The sequence below is a fragment of the Dendrobates tinctorius genome, unplaced genomic scaffold, assembly GCF_039654945.1.
Source record: "Dendrobates tinctorius isolate UK_male_01 unplaced genomic scaffold, ASM3965494v1 ptg000043l, whole genome shotgun sequence".
Taxonomy (NCBI): domain Eukaryota; kingdom Metazoa; phylum Chordata; class Amphibia; order Anura; family Dendrobatidae; genus Dendrobates; species Dendrobates tinctorius.
The window spans coordinates 39,492,090-39,509,734 of NW_027361711.1; positions in this window are offsets into that span (position 1 = coordinate 39,492,090).

The following is a 17,645-nucleotide window of genomic DNA, read 5'->3' on the forward strand; positions in this document are numbered from 1 at the left end:
CTCCAAAGACAGGTTCCAAACATCAAAAGAGTTGCTGGACAGCTTGTCCAGAGGGTCAAAAGATCACAGCGTGCTAGGCCGCAAAATGTCTGCCAAAGTAGGAAGAGTGCAGTGTGGCACTTTTTTGAACAAAATCCTCATGATCAGGCCAAGGTTATCTGTAAGAAGTGCGCAAAGACCTTTAGCCGAGGGAAAAATCTGAAAAATTTGAATACCAGTTGCATGCTTAGACATTTAACCAGCATGCACTTGCAAGCGTGGACACAACACCAAACCTCAAGTGCCACATGTGCAACTGATCACAACGAAGGTAGTCAGCAACGATACATTGTTTCCCCCACTGTAAGCCCACCGGTTAGCACAGCAGCAAATGTTGAGGTGTCGTTGCAAGACCACAGCAGTCAGGGAATCCCACTGTTATATCAACGAAAGACTGATTCTAGGCCATCAGAAAGAACACCAAGTCCATCACCATCATCAACCCTCTCTCAGTCAGCCCTGTCCACCGCTACTTCCACCATATGCAGCTCTCAAGTCCAGCTCACCCTCCCAGACACTATGAGTAGGTCAAGAAAGTACTCAGTCTCTCATCCGCGTACACTGGGTTTGAACGCCCACATTGCCAAACTAATCTCGTTTGAGATGATGCCCTTTCGGTTGGTGGAAAGCACAGCTTTCCGCGAACTCATGGCCTATGCAGTACCACGCTATGACCTACCCAGTCTCCACTTCTTCTCTCGCAAAGCCATCCCAGCCCTCGACCATCATGTGAAAGACCGCATTGTCCATGCACTCAAGCAGTCAGTGAGCGGAAAGGTGCACCTCACAACTGATGCATGGTCCAGTCGGCATGGCCAGGGCCGTTACGTGTCCATCACTGCGCACTGGGTTAATGTGGTGGATGCAGGGTCCACAGGGGACAGCGGTGGTGGGACAGTGCTGCCTAGCCCACGGTATAGGAAACAGTTGGCTGTAGGCGTTCGACCCTCCTCCTCCTCCTCCTCCTCCTCCTCCAGAAGCGAAAGCTCGTCCACAGAGCGCAGTCGTACGAGCACTCCATCTGCAGCTTCCACTGTTGCACACGATGTGTCCCCCTATCGAGCAGCTAGTGGAAAGCGTCAGCAGGCTGTGTTGCAGATGATGTGTTTGGGCGACAGACACACCGCCGAGGTGCTGGCCGAGTACTTGAAGCGACAAACTGAGTCATTGCTGGGCAGTGTACATCTTGAGGCAGGCAAGGTAGTTAGTGATAACGGCCGTAATTTTGTGGCAGCCATAGCCCTTTCAAAACTCAGCCACATACCTTGCTTGGCTCACACCTTGAACCTGGTGGTGCAGTGCTTCCTCAAAAATTATCCGGAGTTAACAGCCCTGCTCCAGAAGGTGCGAAGACTGTGCGCGCACATCCGCCGGTCGCCTGTACACTCCGTTCGTATGCAGAAGCTGCAGCGATTGCTCCACCTTCCCAACCACCGCCTCATTATCGACATTGCAACAAGGTGGAACTCCACCCTGCACATGGTGGAGCGGCTGTGCGAGCAGAGGCAGGCCATAATGCATTTGTGGGAGGATACACGGCCAGGCACTTTGAGAGCAGACATGGAGTTGACAGGCGTGCAGTGGTCGAAGCTGAAAGACCTTTGTAAAGTCCTTCAGTGTTTTGAGGAATGCACACGGCTGGTAAGCGCAGACGACGCCATCCTAAGCATGAGCATCCCACTTATGCGTCTGCTCATGCAAACTTTGACGCACCTTAAGGAGCAGGCGTCTGCAGCCAATGTTGATGAGGAGGAAGAGGAGGAGGGAATCCTTGATGACATTCAGCCATTGTCTGCTCAGGGACCTCTCCTGGACGAGGTGGAGGAAGAAGAGGAGGAGGAGGATGATGGGGATGATTACTTAGGGGAAGAGGATGCATCTCGTGGGGCAAGTGAAAATGTTGGCGTGGCAAGGTCTGGTACAGGGTTTGTGCGTGACTGGAGGGATCTGGATTTGCCAGAAAGTGCTCCTCCACCCAGCACTCGCAGTGCATCATTGACACCGGGAACATTGGCCCACATGTCAGATTATGCCTTGCGGATCCTAAAAAGGGACCCCCGCATTGCCAAAATGATGAACGATGACGACTACTGGTTGGCCAGCATCCTGGATCCACGCTATAAAGGCAAATTACAAAACATCATGCCACAGGAGAACCTTGACCTAATATTGGCTAATAAACAAGCAACTCTGGTAAATCGGTTGCTTGAGGCATTCCCAGCACACAGCAGCGGTGATGGTTCTCACACGAGCCGTACGGGCCGGGGGCAGCTTGGCAGAGGTGTTCGTGGTGCACACAGCAGAAGTGGCGTTGGAGACAGGGGTTTCATGACAATGTTGTGGACTGATTTTTCAAATACCGCTCACACAACTGGTAATACTGCATCGATGGAAAGTGACAGGAGACAGCAGTTGTCAACTATGGTTACAAACTACTTTTCCTCCCATATCGATGTTCTCCCACACAGGTCATTCCCCTTTGACTATTGGGCCGCTAAACTGGACACCTGGCCTGAATTGGCCCAATATGCGTTACAGGAGCTTGCTTGCCCAGCTGCAAGTGTGCTATCGGAAAGAGTCTTCAGTGCAGCTGGATCAATCCTGACAGAAAAAAGGACCCGTCTGTCAACCCAAAATGTGGATGATCTAACCTTCATTAAAATGAACCACGCATGGGTTTCCAAGGATTTTGTCCCACCTTCCCCTGATGACACATAGGGTGACAGAAAAATGGCTTGCTTTGGTCCACCTCTTCCTGGTACTTCACCTATTTCGCCTTTTGCATCAGCTGAATGTCCAACATCAACATATGCCACTTTCTAAAACTCCCTAACTGTGCTGCCTCCCCCCCCATGGCCGGGGTCACCACCTACCGCACGACACCGTGCGAGTGCCGTTGCCCTGGACAGGTGGGTAGGCCGACTCTTGGGCGCGGGCACTGGCACAGGGTCCCTCATAGTGCAATCAAGTGTCTCTGACGGCGGTGGTGCACACCCGCCGTCAGACACACCGCTGTACTATGAGGGGCCCAGTGCCAGTACCGACGCCCACGAGTGGGCCCCCCTTGCTTGGGCAGGGCCCCAGCATTTGCAATCTGTACCTCTCCCTGCTCCTCCGCTGTGTAATCTGGGCCGTCAAATCCATACTGTGCCTGACACCGTCTGAGCCTGCCTCCGGAGACATATATTTTGAATGTGTACACTATCCATACATGTTATCCGGGGATACGGTACCCTTTCTAACCTTTGTGCAATCACGTGCAATCCATACTGGGACTAACACCGTCTGAGCCTACCTCCTGAGACATATATTTTGAATGTGTACGCTATCCATACATGTTATCCGGGGATACGGTACCCTTTCTAACCTTTGTGCAATCACGTGCAATCCATACTGTGCCTGACACCGTCTGAGCCTGCCTCCTGAGACATATATTTTGAATGTGTACGCTATCCATACATGTTATCCAGGGATACGGTACCCTTTCTAACCTTTGTGCAATCACGTGCAATCCATACTGGGCCTGACACCGTCTGAGCCTGCTTCCTGAGACATATATTTTGAATGTGTACGCTATCCATACATGTTATCCAGGGATACGGTACCCTTTCTAACCTTTGTGCAATCACGTGCAATCCATACTGGGCCTAACACCGTCTGAGCCTGCCTCCTGAGACATATATTTTGAATGTGTACGCTATCCATACATGTTATCCGGGGATACGGTACCCTTTCTAACCTTTGTGCAATCACGTGCAATCCATACTGTGCCTGACACCGTCTGAGCCTGCCTCCTGAGACATATATTTTGAATGTGTACGCTATCCATACATGTTATCCGGGGATACGGTACCCTTTCTAACCTTTGAGCAATCACGTGCAATCCATACTGGGCCTAACACCGTCTGAGCCTGCCTCCTGAGACATATATTTTGAATGTGTACGCTATCCATACATGTTATCCAGGGATACGGTACCCTTTCTAACCTTTGTACAATCACGTGCAATCCATACTGGGCCTAACACAGTCTGAGCCTGCCTCCTGAGACATATGGCTGCACATCCAGTTGGAAGAATGTCTCAAGTGGGGTACCACAGGGCTCTGTCCTGGGCCCTGTATTGTTCAACATCTTTATCAACGATTTAGATGAAGGAATTGAGGGTAAACTGATTAAATTTGCTGATGACACAAAGCTAGGAGGGATAGCTAATACTAGAGAAGATAGAGAGAGGATTCAAAAAGATATAAATAAACTGGAGAAGTGGGCAGCAACTAACAGAATGGTTTTTAACAGGGAGAAATGCAAAGTACTACATCTGGGCAATAAAAATGAAAAAAGCATATATAGAATGGGAGAAATAGGGCTAAGTGACAGCACATGTGAAAAAGACTTGGGTATACTAATAGATCACAGACTGAATATGAGTCAACAGTGTGATGCAGCAGCAAAAAAGGCAAATGCAATTCTAGGATGTATTAACAGAAGCATACAGTCTAGATCACGTGAAGTCATTATTTCCCTCTACTCCTCTTTGGTCAGACCTCATCTGGAATATTGTGTCCAGTTTTGGGCACCACATTTTAAAAAAGACATCAACAAACTGGAGCAAGTTCAGAAAAGAGCGACCAGAATGGTGACCGGTCTGCAAACCCTGTCTTATGAGGAAAGGTTGCAGGATTTGGGAATGTTTAGTTTGCAAAAGAGAAGACTGAGAGGAGACTTAATAGCTGTCTACAAATATCTAAAGGGCTGTCACCTTGTAGAAGGATCAACTTTATTCTCATTTGCACAAGGAAAGACTAGAAGCAATGGGATGAAACTGAATGGGAGGAGACACAGATTAGATATTAGAAAAAACTTTTTGACAGTTAGAGTGATCAATGAGTGGAACAGACTGCCACGAGAAGTGGTGAGTTCTCCTTCAATGGAAGCCTTCAAACAGAGGCTGGACAGACATCTGACTGGGATGATTTAGCGAATCCTGCTTTGAGCAGGGGGTTGGACCAGATGGCCCAGGAGGTCCCTTCCAACTCTACGATTCTATGATTCTATGATTCTATGATTCTATATATTTTGAATGTGTACGCTATCCATACATGTTATCCAGGGATACGGTACCCTTTCTAACCTTTGTGCAATCACGTGCAATCCATACTGGGTGTGAGAACGGCTGGCGAGCTGTTAAGCAAGCTACAGCACCTGTCCAGACAAGTACAGGGATTCCCTAGCGAGGAGACTTATTTGATTGTTTTCAATGTTGGGACAGCAATTTTTGGGGAGCACTATACTCTGGAGAATGATAGATGGGGCCCACCATACACTGGAACATTCCAAAGGTGGACATCAGACACTGGAGCAGCATTTACAGGGCCCATTATACACTAGAGCATTAGAAATGGGGCCCATTATGTTTGGAGCATTATTTGGGCCCATAAGACAGTGGAGCTTCATCCATGGGGACCAACATATACTGTAGCATTATGTGGAGCTCATCATATACTGTTTCAAACATTATATGGGACCAATGATTCTGTATGGAGAAATAGATGGGCCTCGTCATGAGATGTAAAAAGTGAGGTATTTTTCATTGTACTATACCGCTATTTATCTGCCGTATCGGAGCATGATGAGTTGTGGTATGTGTTAAAGGGGCGCTCTTTCGCCCAGGGCACATGAAAACCTGCAGCCAACCCTCCCCCCCCACAACTTTAGCCAAATAACCCCCATTTTTCAGTGCGTAACTTGTATTATGAAGTTAATTAAGGTTGACAAGCTTAAGTAAGAAGAATTGATGCTTTTGGCATTCAAATGGGCACTGTAGGTGTGTTTCCTGTCCTCCTCTCACTGCCGACTTTTATTCCCCATTGACTTACATTGGGTTTCGTGTTTCGGGACGACCCCGACTTTTCCCTATAATCGGACGATCTTGCTCGACCCGACTTTTGGAAAAGTCGGGTTTCACGAAACGAAACGCGACCATAAAAAACCAAAAGTCGCTCAACTCTACTCATTAGATCAGTTTGGCCATGATACTGCGTGATGTATCTTACACAATGATTTGTTTCTCTAGTTTTATTCCCATAAAAAGCTTGATGTCTGGAGGTATTTTTTGCCCGATTATAGGCCTTTTTAATAGAGCGATGGCTATACCCACGTTCTAAGAATCTCTGTTTCAATTCTATAGCTTGTGATTCAAAATCCTCATCTCTTGAACAGATTCTTCTCAATCTTAAAAATTGTCCTATTGGGATAGATCGTATCATAGCCGGTGGATGTGATGAATTTGCATGGAGGAGGGAATTGACAGATGTTGATTTCCGAAAAATATCAGTGTGTAAACAGTCATCCTCACCTCTCCTAACACTGACATCCAAAAATTCCATTTTATTTTGATCAAACTGATAGGTCAAATGTATATTAGAAGAACTCTTCTAATATACATATGACCTATCAGTTTGATCAAAATAAAATGGAATTTTTGGATGTCAGTGTTAGGAGAGGTGAGGATGACTGTTTACACACTGATATTTTTCGGAAATCAACATCTGTCAATTCCCTCCTCCATGCAAATTCATCACATCCACCGGCTATGATACGATCTATCCCAATAGGACAATTTTTAAGATTGAGAAGAATCTGTTCAAGAGATGAGGATTTTGAATCACAAGCTATAGAATTGAAACAGAGATTCTTAGAACGTGGGTATAGCCATCGCTCTATTAAAAAGGCCTATAATCGGGCAAAAAATACCTCCAGACATCAAGCTCTTTATGGGAATAAAACTAGAGAAACAAATCATTGTGTAAGATACATCACGCAGTATCATGGCCAAACTGATCTAATGAGAGAAGTTTTGACTAAATCCTGGGGAATTTTAAAAGTAGATCCTATATTGTCTAACTATATAGGGGACACTCCGAGCATTACTTTTAGAAGATCAAGAAATATAAAAGATCACCTAGTGAAAAGTCATTACGTATCTACTCCATCCCCTGTTAACTTTTTATCGAGTGTAACAAAACCATTGGGTTCTAAACCATGTGGGAAATGCGTGGCATGTCCCAATATGAGTAGGGCACTACATTTTTCGAATTCAAAGGACACATTGACGTATGGGATTAAACATTCGATAACTTGTACAACTAGAGCAGTTATTTATTATGCTACGTGCCCTTGCTCTTTAATCTATGTTGGAATGACCATACGTCAATTGAAAATCCGTGTTAGGGAGCATATATTGGGAATAATAGCCGCTAAAGAAATTGATGACATTTCAACATTAAAAACTATCCCTAGACACTTCAAGGCTTACCATAATTGTGATGCTTCATTATTAAAAGTGATAGGGATAGACATGGTACAACCAAATGAGAGAGGAGGAAAAATAGGAAATCTTTTAGCCAAAAAAGAAATTAGGTGGATTTGGACATTGGATACTGTGTCTCCCAGTGGTTTGAATGAGAATTTGCGTTTTATTCCTTTTTTGTAAACCTTGCCTATTTTAGTTTTTAAACCAATTTTAATTAATAATAAGTCGTTTCGTTTTTAATTATTTTATTATTTATGTTTTTACAGATTTATTTTATTCTATATACGGTTAAATAATATCCTGGCTGCAATGATAATAAACTTCTTTGGATTCGTGGATACTTTGTGGAACTAAGAAGCTGTTATGAAGATTTTACCTGTTGGATATTCATATCTCAATTTTTTCCAATACTATTGGACTATATAATTTATTGTATAATTTCATTATTTATTATGTGATTTATATATATAAGAAATATTTTTCTATTAATTATTTGGTTGTATAATTATTTATTATTAATTTTTATTATATTGTGTGTATATTAGTTATTATTTATATTATATTTATTTTTGTATTTATATTGAATGTGTAAATTATTTTATATATATATATATTATTATTATATAATTATTATTTATTGGTTAGGATTATTATATACTATATATTATGTCCTTTTGTATTTTTTAATTATTTTTATTAATTATCATATTCATACTATATTTACTATATTTTCATTACTTATTATTCTTTTTTATTTTTAATTTTTTTTTTTTTTTATTATTTATTATTTTTTATTCTATTATTAATTATTATTTTTTATTTATCGTTATTGTATGTGTAATATTATATATATATATACACTTCTATATTGTTTATTGATGGATTTATATTATTAATTTGTTCAATTATTTATTTTTGTATATTATAAATTTTCTCTTATTATATAATGTATTGGAATCTATATATTTATATTATTGTACTGTGGATGGTAACCTTTGTTAACAATTGAGAGATATAATATAATACAATGGATGATGGTGGGATCTCTGCCTCATTACATCGGATGCGCTGCTCCTGGTGGTGCGCATGCATGCTCCGTGTCCCGCGTCCTGATCTGCTGCGTCCTCGTGACCTTGGTAACGCCGGGCCTGGTGCCTGTGTGTTCCGGTCACGTGGTCCGGCGCTCAGGATTGTGGGACCTCCGGACTGCGCATGCGCCGCCCCCACACCCGGGGCACCGCTTTCACAATCAGCGCCAACAAGCAGATTGGCGTGATTAAGCCTCCACATATAAAAAACCTCCGGATCCATTATGTAGCCACCCCCTGATGAAGGAAGGATTCCGAAACGCGCGTCGGGGAGCGTGTGATAGGAACGTGGTGACCCTTATAGGTAAAGGATCTATCTATGGCATACCTCTATATATGTAAAGAGTTATAATTCTCTAATGAAAAGGTGGCACTGGTTGCTTCACATATTGTGCATGTTTCTATTGCACAGGCACTCTGCACTTTACTTTGGATATATGGAAGCTTTGTGAATATACACAATTGATATTTAAAAGCATATGCGGTTATGTGTTTTCCCTTTTAAAACATTTTTTCTTATATATGATTCACAGTGTGACAATTTTTGCACATTGCACATTGCACTTTTTTTGTTATTTATTTATTTTTTATGTATTATAATGATTTTTATGTAATCTTTGCACCTTTTTTACAATCCTTTTCAAATTGTTATTCTATAACATGTGGGGTATGCATATCTGATATATATATATATATATAAACTGGGTCTTATTATTTTACAACTTTGTGGAAACTGTTCCTATACGTGCACTCTTTTTGGTTTTAATTGGTTTTAATGTAACCACTTGTATAAATAAAATAAAATATAATTTAATAAATACACCCTGTCTGGTTCTTCATGGTTAAGAGGTCCTTTGATTGGTTGGTTGGTGCGTTTTATCCGTAGTAGTGTGCAATCACTAATTTTACTAACACTGGTGGTATACAATTTTTATCATTATTACTGTTATTTTTATGGTTACTAAGAATTGATTGGTTTATTATATTCCAGTGCTGGTGTGTTTTTTCTAACTAATTACTGTGTTTAGCACAGGTCCTTTCTCAGCTACCGAACAATGGACTTTAAGGCCAGAGAATTGTCCTGGCAGGGACGGATCAATGCGGTATTTACTAATGGTGGTTCTACAATTACACCTGGCAATGGTTTACAATTTGATGAGTTGTTTAGAAATGTAAAGAATTTGATATATAAGCGCACAAGGTCTTGGTGGAATCGTGCTTTTTTGGAGAATTATATACAACATCAGTTGATACCCAGGGGTCTGAGGATTCAGGTAACCCCCTCATTCCCAGTCAATGATGATGAATTTATAAAGAACTGGGAAAATGTCTGTAATACGGCATCTAGACAATTGATGGAGTTGTTGGTTAAATATAATTCGAAAAATTTGGTGGAATTGGATAAACAGTTGGAGGAGTCTTTTGCTAAAGCTAAATCTTGTCTATCTACTGAGTTATATCAATCAATGGATGGTCAATTGGAGAAACATATTGACCAATGGACAAATGAGATTCAGGCTAAACAGACTGATAAATTATTGAGAGATCAAAGAGATTTTGCGGACGGGAGAATTTACAGATGGCGCAGATACCAAATGGGGGAGAAAAATCGTGATCGATCCATCTCTCTGTCATCTAATCCTGTGGCAGGGGATATTTCTGGTGCCTCCTCTTCCGCCTCTGTTTCTGCAATCTCTACACCGAAACGTAAAAGGGAACCTCGTTATGTACCAGTCAAGCGGACATTTAGATATTCCCCTGAGAACTACAAGAATAGTCTAAAGGTGATTAATTTAAGTTCACATAATTTTTCTGATATTGAAATGGAAATTTTGAACAAAGGTCTTATGTTTTGCCCTACAGCTCAATTTGATAAATTTTCTGCCATAAAGGATTTACATTTGTTTGCTAGAAAACTTATTTTTAAAAAATATTTCCATGATGAAAAAATATTGCAATTGTTCCCAACAGAGGCGGAACAGGACTCATTAGTCACCTTGAATGAATTGGCCCAGGAGCACAATGAATCGGAGGGAGGTAAGATTCCGGAATCCATACGCCCCAAGTCTTGGAAATTTCCCCCCTTGTCAGCCTATCCAGTGGTTGAGACATTTGTAAAAGTTGTAAGTAGAGAATTGGAGAAAATCCCTAAATTTCCTCATGTGGAAAATTTTACCAAGGAGGAGAGAATGATTTTAAAACAATTACAGGAAATACCGGACGTAGTATATAAACCAGCTGACAAGGGGGGTAATTTGGTGGTCTGGCCTAAACAACTTTATGAAAGGGAGGCCTTTAGGCAGCTGATGGATGAATCATGTTATAAAAAACTAACTTATAATCCATCTGATAAATTTCAAACTGAATTAATGGACATTTTAAAAGAGGCATTAGAGATGGATGTTATTTCAAAAGATTTATTTGTGGCATTACAGATGCCAGAACCGACGATACCAACATTTTATTTGTTGCCTAAAGTCCACAAAAATCAATCAATCCCGCCCGGTAGACCCATCATATCTGGATGTGGAAATTATTTGGAGAATGTCAATCGATTTGTGGACTCTAGACTACAACCACTAGTGGAAGAATTGCCTTCATTTATTAAAGATACAAATGAATTTTTGAAAAAGGTAGATGGGCTCCACATTGGCAGGGACACTTTATTAGTGTCATGCGATGTGGAATCACTTTATACGAACATTCGTCATAATGATGGTATTAAAGCTGTGGAATATTTTCTATATTCATCAACTATATAGAAATCTATGCGCCAATTTATTATGGAACTCCTAGAATTCGCTCTCTCACACAATTTCTTTCTCTTTAGGGGGTCCTTCTTCCTACAGCTCCAGGGCACTGCAATGGGTGCTTCTTTTGTGCCGGCTTATGCAAATCTATTCCTGGGGCTGTGGGAGAGGGACCTCTTCCTCTCTGGATTGGCATCATCAATTGAGCATGTCCTTATGTGGGTACGCTTCATTGATGATGTTTTTTTGATATGGGAGGGGTCGGTGGAATCCCTTCATGAATTTATGTCGGGTCTGAATAATAACTCTTCTAATATACATTTGACCTATCAGTTTGATCAAAATAAAATGGAATTTTTGGATGTCAGTGTTAGGAGAGGTGAGGATGACTGTTTACACACTGATATTTTTCGGAAATCAACATCTGTCAATTCCCTCCTCCATGCAAATTCATCACATCCACCGGCTATGATACGATCTATCCCAATAGGACAATTTTTAAGATTGAGAAGAATCTGTTCAAGAGATGAGGATTTTGAATCACAAGCTATAGAATTGAAACAGAGATTCTTAGAACGTGGGTATAGCCATCGCTCTATTAAAAAGGTCTATAATCGGGCAAAAAATACCTCCAGACATCAAGCTCTTTATGGGAAAAAAACTAGAGAAACAAATCATTGTGTAAGATACATCACGCAGTATCATGGCCAAACTGATCTAATGAGAGAAGTTTTGACTAAATCCTGGGGAATTTTAAAAGTAGATCCTATATTGTCTAACTATATAGGGGACACTCCGAGCATTACTTTTAGAAGATCAAGAAATATAAAAGATCACCTAGTGAAAAGTCATTACGTATCTACTCCATCCCCTGTTAACTTTTTATCGAGTGTAACAAAACCATTGGGTTCTAAACCATGTGGGAAATGCGTGGCATGTCCCAATATGAGTAGGGCACTACATTTTTCGAATTCAAAGGACACATTGACGTATGGGATTAAACATTCGATAACTTGTACAACTAGAGCAGTTATTTATTATGCTACGTGCCCTTGCTCTTTAATCTATGTTGGAATGACCATACGTCAATTGAAAATCCGTGTTAGGGAGCATATATTGGGAATAATAGCCGCTAAAGAAATTGATGACATTTCAACATTAAAAACTATCCCTAGACACTTCAAGGCTTACCATAATTGTGATGCTTCATTATTAAAAGTGATAGGGATAGACATGGTACAACCAAATGAGAGAGGAGGAAAAATAGGAAATCTTTTAGCCAAAAAAGAAATTAGGTGGATTTGGACATTGGATACTGTGTCTCCCAGTGGTTTGAATGAGAATTTGAGTTTTATTCCTTTTCTGTAAACCTTGCCTATTTTAGTTTTTAAACCAATTTTAATTAATAATAAGTCGTTTCGTTTTTAATTATTTTATTATTTATGTTTTTACAGATTTATTTTATTCTATATACGGTTAAATAATATCCTGGCTGCAATGATAATAAACTTCTTTGGATTCGTGGATACTTTGTGGAACTAAGAAGCTGTTATGAAGATTTTACCTGTTGGATATTCATATCTCAATTTTTTCCGATACTATTGGACTATATAATTTATTGTATAATTTCATTATTTATTATGTGATTTATATATATAAGAAATATTTTTCTATAAATTATTTGGTTGTATAATTATTTATTATTAATTTTTATTATATTGTGTGTATATTAGTTATTATTTATATTATATTTATTTTTGTATTTATATTGAATGTGTAAATTATTTTATATATATATATTATTATTATATAATTATTATTTATTGGTTAGGATTATTATATACTATATATTATGTCCTTTTGTATTTTTTAATTATTTTTATTAATTATCATATTCATACTATATTTACTATATTTTCATTACTTATTATTATTCTTTTTTATTTTTAATTTATTTATTTTTTTATTATTTATTATTTTTTATTCTATTATTAATTATTATTTTTTATTTATCGTTATTGTATGTGTAATATTATATATATACACTTCTATATTGTTTATTGATGGATTTATATTATTAATTTGTTCAATTATTTATTTTTGTATATTATAAATTTTCTCTTATTATATAATGTATTGGAATCTATAAATTTATATTATTGTACTGTGGATGGTAACCTTTGTTAACAATTGAGGGATATAATATAATATAATGGATGATGGTGGGATCTCTGCCTCATTACATCTGATGCGCTGCTCCTGGTGGTGCGCATGCGTGCTCCGTGTCCCGCGTCCTGATCTGCTGCGTCCTCGTGACATTGGTAACGCCGGGCCTGGTGCCTGTGTGTTCCGGTCACGTGGTCCGGCGCTCAGGATTGTGGGACCTCCAGACTGCGCATGCGCCGCCCCCACACCCGGGGCACCGCTATCACAATCAGCGCCAACAAGCAGATTGGCGTGATTAAGCCTCCACATATAAAAAACCTCCGGATCCATTATGTAGCCACCCCCTGATGAAGGAAGGATTCCGAAACGCGCGTCGGGGAGCGTGTGATAGGAACGTGGTGACCCTTATAGGTAAAGGATCTATCTATGGCATACCTCTATATATGTAAAGAGTTATAATTCTCTAATGAAAAGGTGGCACTGGTTGCTTCACATATTGTGCATGTTTCTATTGCACAGGCACTCTGCACTTTACTTTGGATATATGGAAGCTTTGTGAATATACACAATTGATATTTAAAAGCATATGCGGTTATGTGTTTTCCCTTTTAAAACATTTTTTCTTATATATGATTCACAGTGTGACAATTTTTGCACATTGCACATTGCACTTTTTTTGTTATTTATTTATTTTTTATGTATTATAATGATTTTTATGTAATCTTTGCACCTTTTTTACAATCCTTTTCAAATTGTTATTCTATAACATGTGGGGTATGCATATCTGATATATATATATAAACTGGGTCTTATTATTTTACAACTTTGTGGAAACTGTTCCTATACGTGCACTCTTTTTGGTTTTAATTGGTTTTAATGTAACCACTTGTATAAATAAAATAAAATATAATTTAATAAATACACCCTGTCTGGTTCTTCATGGTTAAGAGGTCCTTTGATTGGTTGGTTGGTGCGTTTTATCCGTAGTAGTGTGCAATCACTAATTTTACTAACACTGGTGGTATACAATTTTTATCATTATTACTATTATTTTTATGGTTACTAAGAATTGATTGGTTTATTATATTCCAGTGCTGGTGTGTTTTTTCTGCAATTTGTCCTGAGTACGCTGATACCCCACATGTGGGGGTAAACCACTATTTGGGTGCATGGCAGAGCTCGGAAGGGAAGCAGCGCCATTTGACGTTTTTGGCTGGAATTGAGATCGGACACCATGTCGCGTTTGGAAAACTCCTGATGTACCAAAACAGTGGAAACCCCCCACAAATGACACCATTTTGGAAACTAGACCCCCTAAGGAACTTATCTAGATGTGTGGTGAGAACTTTGACCCCCCATGGGCTTCACAGAAGTTTATAACATAAAGCCATACAATTAAAAAATCATATTTTTTCCACAAAAATGATCTTTTCACCCTCAATTCTTATTTTTACAAGGGTAACAGGACACTAAAAGTTATTGTGCAATTTGTCCTGAGTACGCTGATACCCCACATGTGGGGGTAAACCACTATTTGGGCGCATGGCAGAGCTCGGAAGGGAAGCAGCGCCATTTGACGTTTTTGGCTGGAATTGAGATCGGACACCATGTCGCGTTTGGAAAACTCCTGATGTACCAAAACAGTGGAACCCCCCCACAAATGGCACCATTTTGGAAACTAGACCCCCTAAGGAACTTATCTAGATGTGTGGTGAGCACTTTGACCCCCCCAGTGCTTCACAGAAGTTTACAACGCCCGGGCGTGAAAATAAAAAATTCGTATTTTTTCCACAAACATGATCTTTTAGTCACCATTTTTTTATTTTCCCAAGGGTATCAGGAGAAATTGGACCCCAAAAGTTGTTGTCCAATTTGTCCTGAGTATGCTGATATCCCATACATGGGAGAAAACTACTGTATGGGCACACATCGGGGCTCGGAAGGGAAGTAGTGACGTTTTGGAATGCAGACTTTGATGGAATGGTCTGCGGGTGTCATGTTGCCTTTGGAGAGCCCCTAATGTACCTAAACAGTGGAAACCCCCCACAAATGACACCATTTTGTAAACTAGACCCCCCAAGGAACTTTTCTAGATGTGTGGTGAGCACTTTGAACCCCCCAGTGCTTCACAGAAGTTTATAATGCCAGGGCGTGAAAATAAAAAATTCGTATTTTTTCCACAAACATGATCTTTTAGTCCCCAATTTTTTCATTTTCCCAAGGGTAACAGGAGATATTGGACCCCCAAAAGTTGTTGTCCAATTTGTCCTGAGTACGCTGACACCCCATATGTGGGAGAAAACTACTGTATGGACACACGTCGGGGCTCGGAAGGGAAGCAGTGACGTTTTGGAATGCAGACTTTGATGGAATGGTCTGCGGGTGTCATGTGCGTTTGGAGAGCCCCTGATGTACCTAAACTATTGAAACTCCCCACAAGTGACCCCATTTTGGACACTAGACCCCCCACGGAACTTATCTAGATGTGTGGTGAGCACTTTGAACCCCCAAGTGCTTCACAGAAGTTTATAACACGCGGACGTGAAAATAAAAAAATCATTTTTTTCCACAAAAATGATATTTTTGCCCCCAATCTTTTATTTTCCTAAGGGTAACAGGAGAAATTGGACCCCAAAAATTGTTTTGCAATTTGTCCTGAGTAGGCTGATACCCTACATGTGGGGGTAAAACACTGTTTGGGCGCATAGCAGAGCTTGGAAGGGAAGGAGCACCATTTGACTTTTTCAACTCAGAATTGGCTGGAATTGAGATCAGACGCCATGTTGCATTTGGAGAGCCCCTGATGTGCCCAAACAGTGGAAACCCCCAATTCTAACTCCAACCCGAACCCCAACACGCCCCTAACCCTAGCCCTAACCCTAACCCTAGCCCTAACCCTAACCCTAGCCCTAGCCCTAACCCTAACCCTACCCTAACCCTAACCCTAGCCCTAACCCTACCCCAACACACCCCTAGCCCTAACCCTAACCCTAATGGAAAAATGGAAATAAATACATTTTTTTTATTTTATTATTTTTCCCTAACTAAGGGGGTGATAACGGGGGGTTTGATTTACTATTTATGGCAGTTTTTATGTTTGGCGGCTGTCGCACGCTAAAAGACGCTTTTTATTGTAAAAATAGTTTTTGCATCACCACATATTGAGAGCTATAATTTTTCCGTATTTTGACCCACCGAGTCATGTGAGGGCTTATTTTTTGCGGGACGAGTTGACGTTTTTATTGGTACCATTTTCGGGCAAATGGAATTTTTTGATCGCTTTTTATTCTGATTTTTGGGACGCAGAATGAACAAAAACCAGCATTTCATGAATTTCTTTTGGGGGGGTGCGTTTACACCGTTCCGCGTGCGGTAAAATTGATAAAGAGGTTTTATTCTTCACATCAGTACGGTTACAGCGATACCTCATTTAGGTCGTTTTTTATGTTTTTGTCAGTTTTATGCAATGAAAACTATTTTATATAAAAAATAATTATTTTTGCATCGCTTTATTCAGCGAGCTATAACTTTTTTATTTTTTCGCTGATGATGCTGTGTGGCAGCTCGTTTTTTGCGGGACAAGATGACGTTTTCAGCGGTACCATGGATATTTATATGCGTCTTTTTAATCGCGCGTTATTACACTTTTTGTTTGGCGGTATGATAATAAATCATTATTTTTTGCTTCGTTTTTTATTTTTATTTTTAAGGGGTTCGCTAAAGGGGTTAACTAATGGGACAGTTTTATAGGGCGGGTCGTTACGGACGCGGCAATACCTAATATGTGTACTTTTATTGTTTGTTTTTTTTATTATTTCCAAAAAATGGATTTATTGGGGGAATATTTTTTTTTTTTTTTAATATATTTGGCGATTTTTTTTTTTAATTATTTTTACACTTTTTTTATTTTTTTTTTACTTTATTAAATAGTCCCAGGTGGGACATCACTGTCCTGTGACAGATCGCTGATCTGTCACATCACAGATCACTGTGACAGATCAGCGATCTGACACAGGCACTGCAGAAGGCTTCCTCATGCCTGCGCTTTGCAGGCACTGAGGAAGCCAGCTTCCTCAGGCCCCCGAAGGCCCCCGTCGCCATCTTGGATTCGGGGGCCTGGAGGAAAGGAGCCCCCCGCAGCAGCGCTGCACATTGCGCTGCCGTGGGGGGCTCAGGGAAGCACGGAGGGAGCCCCCTCCCTGCCGATGCTTCCCTTTAACCCCCGGTACACCGCAATCGTGTTTGATCGCGGTGTGCAAGGGGTTAACGTGTCGGGGCGGTCCGTGACCGC